The following is an 8,914-nucleotide window of genomic DNA, read 5'->3' as shown; positions in this document are numbered from 1 at the left end:
ACCCACAAATGTACGGCCAACTAACCTTTGACAAAGCAGGAAAGAGGATCCAGTGGGAAAAAGACAGTCTCTTTAGCAAAGGGTGCTGGGATAGCTGGACAGCAACATGCAGAAGAATGAAACTAGACCACTTTCTCACACCAGACACAAAAATAAACTCAAAATGGATAAAAGACCTAAATGTGAGACAGGAAACCATCAAAACCCTAGAGGAGAAGACAGGCAACAACCTCTTTGACCTCAGCCGCAGCAATCTCTTGCTCCACATATCTCCGAAGGCAAAGGAAATAAAGGCAAAAATTAACTATTGGGACCCCATCAAGATAAAAAAGCTTTTGTACAGCAAAGGAAACAATCAATAAAAGGCAACTGACAGAATGGGAGAAGATATTTGCAAATGACATATCGGATAAAGGGTTAGTATCCGAAATGTATAAAGAACTTATCAGACTCAACACCCGAAAAACAAATAATCCAGTGAAGGAATGAGCAGAAGACATGAATAGACACTTTTCCAAAGAAGACATCCAGATGGCCAACAGACATGTGAAAAGATGCTCAACGTCACTCATCTTCAGGGAGATGAGAATCAAAACAATGAGATATCACCTCATGCCGTGAGAATGACTAAAATCAACAGAAGAACCACCAAGTATGAGAATGTGGAGAAAAAGGAACCCTCCTGCTCTGTTGGTGGGAATGCAAACTGGTGCAGCTACTCTGGAAAACAGTATGGAGGTTCCTCGAAAAATTAAAAATAGAATTAGCGTATGATCAAGTCATTTCACTGGTGGGTATTTACCCAAAGAATAGGAAAATAGTAATTTGAAAAGATACATGCACCCCTATGTTTATTGCAGCGTTATTTACAATACTCAAATTATGGAAGCAGTCCATGTGTCCATCAATAAATGGATAAAGAAGATATATTACACACACACACGCAATGGAATATTACTTAGACATAAAAAAGCATGGATTTTTGGCATTTGCAACAACATGGTTGGATGGAGCTAGAGGGTATTATGCTACATGAAATAAGTCAGTCAGAGAAAGACATATACCGTATGATTTCACTCAAATGTGGAATTTAGGAAGCAAAACAAATGAACAAAGGAAAAAAAGAAATAAGAAACCAGAATGTTCACTATAGAGAACACACTGATGGTTACCAGAGGGGATGTAGGTGGGGGATGGATGAAACAGGTGATGGGGATTAAGAGCACACTTACCTTAGTGAACACTGGGTAATGTATAGAATTATTGAATCACTATGTTGTACACCTGAAACTAATATAACACTGTATGTTAACTATGATGGAATTAAAAATTTTAAGCCTGAATTGGCAAGATTATATGATTACGTGGAGATACGATTGTCAATAAATGAAACACGAATACAATTATTCACAAACCAAATATCCAAACAAAATACGTTCCTTGTCTTGTTTAAGATGGATTTGTCTTGAAATTGCTTTGCTGGGAAAGATTCCCTTGGCTGTCTTCACAATGGGCTATCCATGTGGATTTTATTACTTACAATGACCCGGATGTGATTTTTTTTTTTTAATTTTTTTTTTTTTAACGTTTATTTATTTTTGAGACAGAGAGAGACAGAGCATGAACAGGGGAGGAGCAGAGAGAGAGGGAGACACAGAATCCGAAACAGGCTCCAGGCTCTGAGTTGTCAGCACAGAGCCCAACGCGGGGCTTGAACTCACGTGAGATCATGACCTGAGCCGAAGTCAGACGCTCAACCGACCAAGCCACCCAGGCGCCCCCCGGATGTGATTTTTAAGGGCAGTCCCTTCCCCACCTTGATCTCAGCAGGCTCGCTCCCTGGAAATGTCACCCAGCTGAATGACAGTGTGATGGGCAGTGGGTTTCCTCCTTTTGTGACCCTGTTTCTATCTTTCATCTCGTTAGAACCTCTTGGGGGAAACTAGATTTAACTCGAAATGCACTTTCTTTTTGGAAAGAAGTGAAATAAACAGTTCCGGGGAGTAAAATGTTTGACAGTGAACAGATCGCATATAAGGGGATCTAGAAATTTATTTGGGATGTTAAATTCCAAACGGAAACAATGTGATCCTCCTACAGATGCAAGGAGTGTGTCTTCCCTAAAATAGCTGGTATTCCTGTTTGTTAAATGTGTCCTAAAATGAAATCTCAATTCCCACCTTCTATCCCACTTGTCAACCCCCAAATTGGTAAACAGAACCACTATGTACACTGTGGGTTAAGCCAAAGATCTAGGTGATAGTCTTGTAGAGAAGTTACTATGTACTTCTGTCATAGTAACAAATAACCTTGGAATCTCTGTAGCTCACAGTGATCAACATTTACTCCTCACTCATGGGTCTGTTGGTGTTAGATGGCCTCACCTGGGCCTGGGTGGGGTCTACAGGTCTTCCCATTCAGGACCCAGGCTGGCAGAGCAGTTACTCCCTGGGATGTGCCCGGTTTACAGTGTAGAGGACAAACTCAGGAAGGACGGCAGAAGTAAGTGGTTCCTTCTACACCCTCTGCTATGTCTGATACACTGGCTCTCCCGTGTGGCTCTTATTGGCCAAAGGAAGTCATGTAGCCAAGTCCAAAATAAATGAGGAGAGATTGTACTCTGCCTGCAGGGCCGCCATGCTCTGCGGGGATAGATTCCCTGTAGACAAATGGTTCACTTGACCACAGCCATGGTTCGGTTCAAGTCCTGTTGCCTGTCTGTCCAGAGCATAGCCCCCACCTCTCTCTTCTCTCCCCTTCCACCACCACCCTCCAGAGAAGCCACCATACTCTCTCTCTCTCTCTCTCTCTCTGCTTCCACTGTTCACCGGACCTCCCACAGTCCATTCTGCATACGGCAGCTGGAGTGCTCTAAAAACAACCCAACAAAATGCAAAACAGGCTATGATACTCCCTTGCTCGATGCCACCCTTGGCTTCTCACAAAAACTCACGTTCCTGCTCCTTGACCATAAAGCCCGATGAGCTCTGGTTCTGCCCCTCTCCCGACATCGTCTTGGGCGGCTCTCCTCTCTTACGCTCCCCAGTAAGCATACTCAGTCTTGCCTTAGGGGCCTCACACCAGCTGTTTCCTCTACCGGGAGCATATTCCTGTTGGTCCCACCTGTATAGAGAAGGTTTTTGGTTTTTGTTTTTTGGTTTTTTTTTTTTAACGTTTATTTTTGAGACAGAGAGAGACAGAGCATGAACAGGGGAGGGGCAGAGAGAGAGGGAGACACAGAATCCGAAACAGGCTCCAGGCTCCGAGCTGCCAGCACAGAGCCCGACGCGGGGCTCGAACTCACAGACCGTGAGATCGTGACCTGAGCCGAAGTCGGACGCTTAACCGACCGAGCCACTCAGGCGCCCCGAGAAGGTTTTATTGGACATTGGTCTAGGGCATTCTCTGGGTGGCGCTCACCCACAGCTTGATAGCCCCTCTTTTTCCCTTCTTGGTTGCTCATTGTCTATTTCCTGTGCTCTCCACTCTTAGGCGGGGAATTGAGAACGCCGAGCCTTTGGCATCCCAGGTTCCCAAGAGTTCCCGCAAACTACCAGGACTTGGTGAATATTCTCAATGAATTTTAAAGTTTCCTAATGGGATCCATGACACAATATTTTCTCTAACCGTTAATGTACTTTTGTTTTTTTTTTAAAGTGCGCTATTGTAGGTGAATGTGGGAGTGGGGAGTTTGCCACACTGTGAAATCAAAAGCCAGGTCCAATGGTAGGATGAGGAATAAACTCACAGGGAGGAAAGACCTAGCACCTTCCATAAGGAGGGGCCATGCAATGTGGTAGGGCCAACAAAGTGCATGGGGTGACAACCAGGGAGAGTGGGGGTGACTCCAGTCCTATTTCTTCCCAGATGTGTGTCCCTGGCTACGTTATTCTATTTAGCTTAATCCTTGATATCCTTCAGAAGTAGATATTTTATATATGTGTATATATTTACAATGATATAAATAATTATATATTATATTAATAATATAATTAATATATACAATTAATATATAATATGTAGTGTATTTATATAATTTTATATTTGTACAATTATTAATATAAGGTTCTATAAATATAAAGTTATATATATGTAACTTTATACATAGATAAATAAGCTTTATATATATAGATAAATAAGCTTTATATGTATATAAATATATACATCTATTAATGTATATATACAAATATTTCATAAGGGAAGGAGTTGAGTGTGAGGGATTATACGGAACTGGTGTGGTGTTTAGCCTAACAGAGATGTTCAGTAAATGCTGGCTCCCTACGTAAACAATTCCGGGTTCTGCTGTGTGGTGCCTGTATAAACACGTGATGCATTACAATTCTAAGACGCGACTACGGTAAGTGAAAGCCAGGTGATTTATGGAATTATAAAAATGCTTCTCCATAGAGGAATTCACCCCCGGAAATCTAACGGTAACACCACCTATCCCATTATAATGTGACCCCAATAACAGAAAGCTCGAAAGCAGCTTTCAGTTGCTGCGTGGCAGGTGAGTGCAGAGCATATGTTTCCCACCCTGTCACTTACCGGGTGGCCCTGTGTTCCGTGTGAGCTGGGCCGGTGGGGCAGTTCCTGTCCTGTGATCTGTGTTCCAGTCCTGGAGCACGGATGAGTCGGGGTCCTGACGTGGTGCTGCCTCACGCTGGGGTTCTTCCTGGCTTGCAGAAGTCCTTCCCAAGGGCGCTCATTATATTGATTTAAAGCCATATACGTGATTATTGAAAAGCAAAGTAAATGTTTACAGATATTCAAGCAATTTCTGTGGGTAACAATTAGCGACTTCTGTCTCGGGTTCAAAAAAATGTTAATTCCCCGCCCGCCTCGGGCCCCTGGCAAATCGATGAAAGCACCCCTACTTTTCTTGTTGACAGTTAATTAGCCTGACTTCTCTGGCAGCACTAACAGCAATCCTGGAGGCCTGATTGCACATTTTAGAAATGGGAAACCAGACCCAGAGAGGTTGACATAGCTGCTCAGGGGACACAGCTTCCAAGGGGCTGTAAGTGCAGGTCCCCGGACCTCAGACCGCAGTGTTTCTGACCCCCACGATGACTTGCCAGCCACGTGTTCGTGTCCTGTGGCCGCTGTCACCAACTGCCACAGTTCGATTATCTCACCGCCCTCGAGGCCAGCAGGGCCATACCCTTCTGCAGGCTCCAGGGCAGAATCGGTCTCTTGCCTTTTCCCCGTCTGTAGTCCGTCTAGAGCTCCTGGGTTCTTCCTCCGGCTTCGCTGCCAGCTCCGTGGTCCGCTGTGCCTTTTTCCACGGTCACTCCCCCGCCCCCCGGCTCGGCTTCTGCCTGCCGCACCTTGGGGGACCCTGGTGTTACACTGAGGCCTCCCAGGTGGTCCAAGATGTCCTCGCTAACTCAAGGCCAGCTTATCAGCAGCATTAATTCCATCCGTGACCTCAGTTCCCCTTTGCTGGACAGCCTGCCATACTCACAGCCTCCAGAGATTAGGACGCGAGTCAGCATTTGGGGGGTACCTTCTGCCCACGACTCTGTCTGGGGCATTGTTGGTGGGTGCTGAGTCGGAGAGGTGGGACGAGGACACCTGGGTTGCCCAGCAGCACTCACCCACCAGCGCGGGAAGGCTGTTTCCAGTGCGCTAGAGGAGGAGCAGAGGGGCACCTGGAGTCCAGGAGCCAGCTGGCTGGGCCCCCCATCCTGGGGCCACTTCTCCTGAGCTCTGTGCGTGTGCGCGTGAGGGGCCCTCTCTGGGCCTCCCTCCCCCGTCTGTGAAATGGGGTCAGCAGTCCTGCCTTCTTGCCTCAGCGAGGCTGCTGTGCCCGTGAGGACCTGGGCGGGGGTGGGGGTCGGTATGGAATTGCCACATACACCTGGCTGTCCTCTCCTTCTGGTATCAGGGTCCTGGACCCTTTGTCCTTTGCTGGGGCCACAGGATTTATTCTAGAAGGTGACATCTCAGGGCAGAACGTTAATTGTTTTCCCCTGCTTGAGCCCTGCTCTACAGATAGGGGCATCTCCCAAGGAGCTCCGGGCAGATGGCTCCATCAGACCGACTTCATCTTTCCTGGCCTAGATGCATAAGGCTCTCCTTGGGGGCGGAGGAAGGAGAAGGCTTGGCTGGCAGAGGTGGGGGCTGGGAAGGTGGTAAGGGGCTGGGTGAGGGGTGGGCTTCCCCACTGGGAACGACATGTGTCTTTTCTCCTCTCTGTCTCCACTCCTAGCACCCCCTCTCCTGAGGTGGTTCCCTGCCCCCCTGGGCTTTGTTCTAAACCTTCATAGGACTTCTGACACAGGCGGGGTCACCGCTGAACTTGGCTTCACACACAGCCCCATGCGGAGGCCCAGAGCGCCAGCTAACACAGCAGATTTGGTCCTTGTCCGCTTACTTGATGTTTCTGTGAACATGGGAAGTCCTCAACAACCCAGTGCAAAACACCACGCACGCGGGCCTGAGCCTTCGCATATCGCTGTTGAGAAACAGAGACCCGGAGTGCTTATGCTGTGTAGCCAGAATTCTAGGGCTGATGGCTGGCCCAGCCATGATTTGAACTCGGGATTTTTGCCTCCATGTGGAAGGTGTGTGCATTCACCAGGATTTTGGTATAAAGAAGAGAATGTTTCTTCCTGACTAGTTTTAGCCAGAATGGGTCTTCAGTCATTAGCAGAATCCACGAACGGGGTTGCAGGGCCCCAAACAGGAGCATTGTCCCCTGGCCTCCTGCAGAAGTGGTCTGAGGGACCAGCCGAAGCCGGGTCCCGGTTCCTGACAGCCCCAGCTCCTGGGCCCCTGGGAACTGAGCGTGGGGGCACCACCACGCTGGCTGGATTGCCTCCTGCCAAGCCTGCTTCCCAGTGACAGACACAAGGTTTCAACGCAGAGCCCAACATGACTCTGCCTCCTGCTGGGGCCGGAGCCTGGGATCTGGCTTCTCACGAGGGGCTGAGTGTGCTTCCATTCTAACTCCTGAAATGGGGGTGCTCAAGGTTGCCACCCCCCCCCCCCATCCAACCTCACCCCACGAAACAGGAGTCACCTGGTGCATTTAGTCCTGGCCTATGCGGGCTGAATCCCAGGCAGGGTGCCTCCTGACGGACTCCTGGTCTCCCCTCCTACCTCTGCGAACAAAAGGTTTGAAGAAAACTTCCATTTGCTGCGCGTGGGGGACAAGCACTCAGTGCCTGTCGCTCACATCGTATTTGAATTTCACAAAAACAGGGAAAGTACATGTGTGAGACATTTTCTATTCAGTTTCCAAGTACTTTCTTAAGAGTGACTTCTGACAACTGTCATTAAAAGGAAATAGACACAGTATGAAAAAACCCCTGAAATCTCATAATATAAAAATTACTCGATTTCCTCTGCTTTGCAGCTGGTTTAGAAGGAAAAAAAAAAAAAAACAAAACCACAGGCTCTTTTTCCTATTTCCAGGTAGTGTGGTCCTTGAATTCATATTACTTAGGTTGCGGGTGGTTTTAATGCTCAGTATGTCTAAGTGCCTAATGGAGACAATGATGAAGCAAAGAAAAAACCTCCAGAGTCCACAGATTTCATTTGAAAACATTGTTGCTGCAGTAGGAACAATTATTTACCAGCTATAATTAAGGGCAGCTATTTCTTGTGCTGTGTCCATGAGAACAGTTCCCTCTCTCTTTCTCTCTCCCCCTCTCTCTCCATGTGCACCCAAGCTCTGCAAACCATAAATCATGATTCAGATCTTTCTGTATGAACAGCAGCCGCAGCCTCTCAGGAATCCCTGGTGAGCGTGCCTTTTGTTTCAGACTCCCTTGTCCTACATTTTCTCCCTCCCTCGTGGCACCCCCTCTGCATCCCATCACCTCGAGGGTGCTTCCCACGGGGGGGGGGGCAGGGGAAGAGGTATGGGGGGGATGGACTCCAGGGCAGAGCCCGTGGACGCATGGTGCTGGGGTGAGGCTCCCCTGCTCAAGTGCACGCAGCCATCTGATTTTCAGTATCACTGGGTCCTTTGTAATCTGAGTGTTTTGTTTTATGCCTTTTAGAACAACGTTCTGCACAGGGTTAATAGCTTCACCAGGCTGCTGGAGGGAGCACTGTTGGACAGAAGGGTGGGAAGCCTTGATGGAGAGGAGGCAGGGCTGCCCTCTGCCCATGCCAGGACCCTGCGGTGGCAGCACTGGGGCTCAGTGGGCAGCTGGGCTTGCCCTCTTCTCTGGTCCAGGCGCTCCTTACCCTTCCCAGTTCGGTAGACTTTGAGCACATCCCTACTGCAGTGCTTTCTGCTGGGGACCTGAGAGAGAGAGCCAAGCTGTAAAATGCACTGTGGCTTCTCCCCAGGGACCGGACGCTATGGAGGGCAGCTGCACAGAGAGCAGGAGAGAGAGAGAGCGAGAGCGAGAGAGCACGCACAACTTCTGTGCGGAAGACAGAGATGAACATCACAGTAGCGATCCAAATTGTTCTGTAAAAGGGGACCTAGGAGTAAGAGAGGAGGAAGGGTTGCATCCCAATGTGGGAGGAGGCCGTCCCGAGGGAGGTGGGGGTCTCGCCTTTGTGGAGGTCGATCTGTTTCATGGTAGGAGGGGAGGGCATTTCATATACAGGGGGATATGTAGGTTTAAAGGAGGAGCTGGTGTGTGCATGCACGTGTGTGTGTGGCAAAAAAGCCAATTGGTGGGAGATAAAGTGTGAAGACAGGTTAGGGGAAAGGCTGGGAGGGCAGGTTTCTGCTGCAGGAGGGGAAGACTGGAAGGTTGGAGGGCGGGGGTGCTCTAGGACACGGATGGGGCTGACAAAAGAGGGGGCTGCCTGCCCTGCAGAGCTGAGCTAACATGTCAAGTGCCCCCGGAGACGAGGGCTGAGACAGAGGAGGGTCTGAATGGCGCGGCCCTGTCCCTGGAGATGGCTCGGTGGCTGCCCGTTTTTTCACTCAGCGAACACCTGT

The sequence above is a fragment of the Neofelis nebulosa genome, chromosome 1 (assembly GCF_028018385.1).
Source record: "Neofelis nebulosa isolate mNeoNeb1 chromosome 1, mNeoNeb1.pri, whole genome shotgun sequence".
NCBI lineage: Eukaryota > Metazoa > Chordata > Mammalia > Carnivora > Felidae > Neofelis > Neofelis nebulosa.
Note: the sequence above shows the minus strand (reverse complement) of the source record.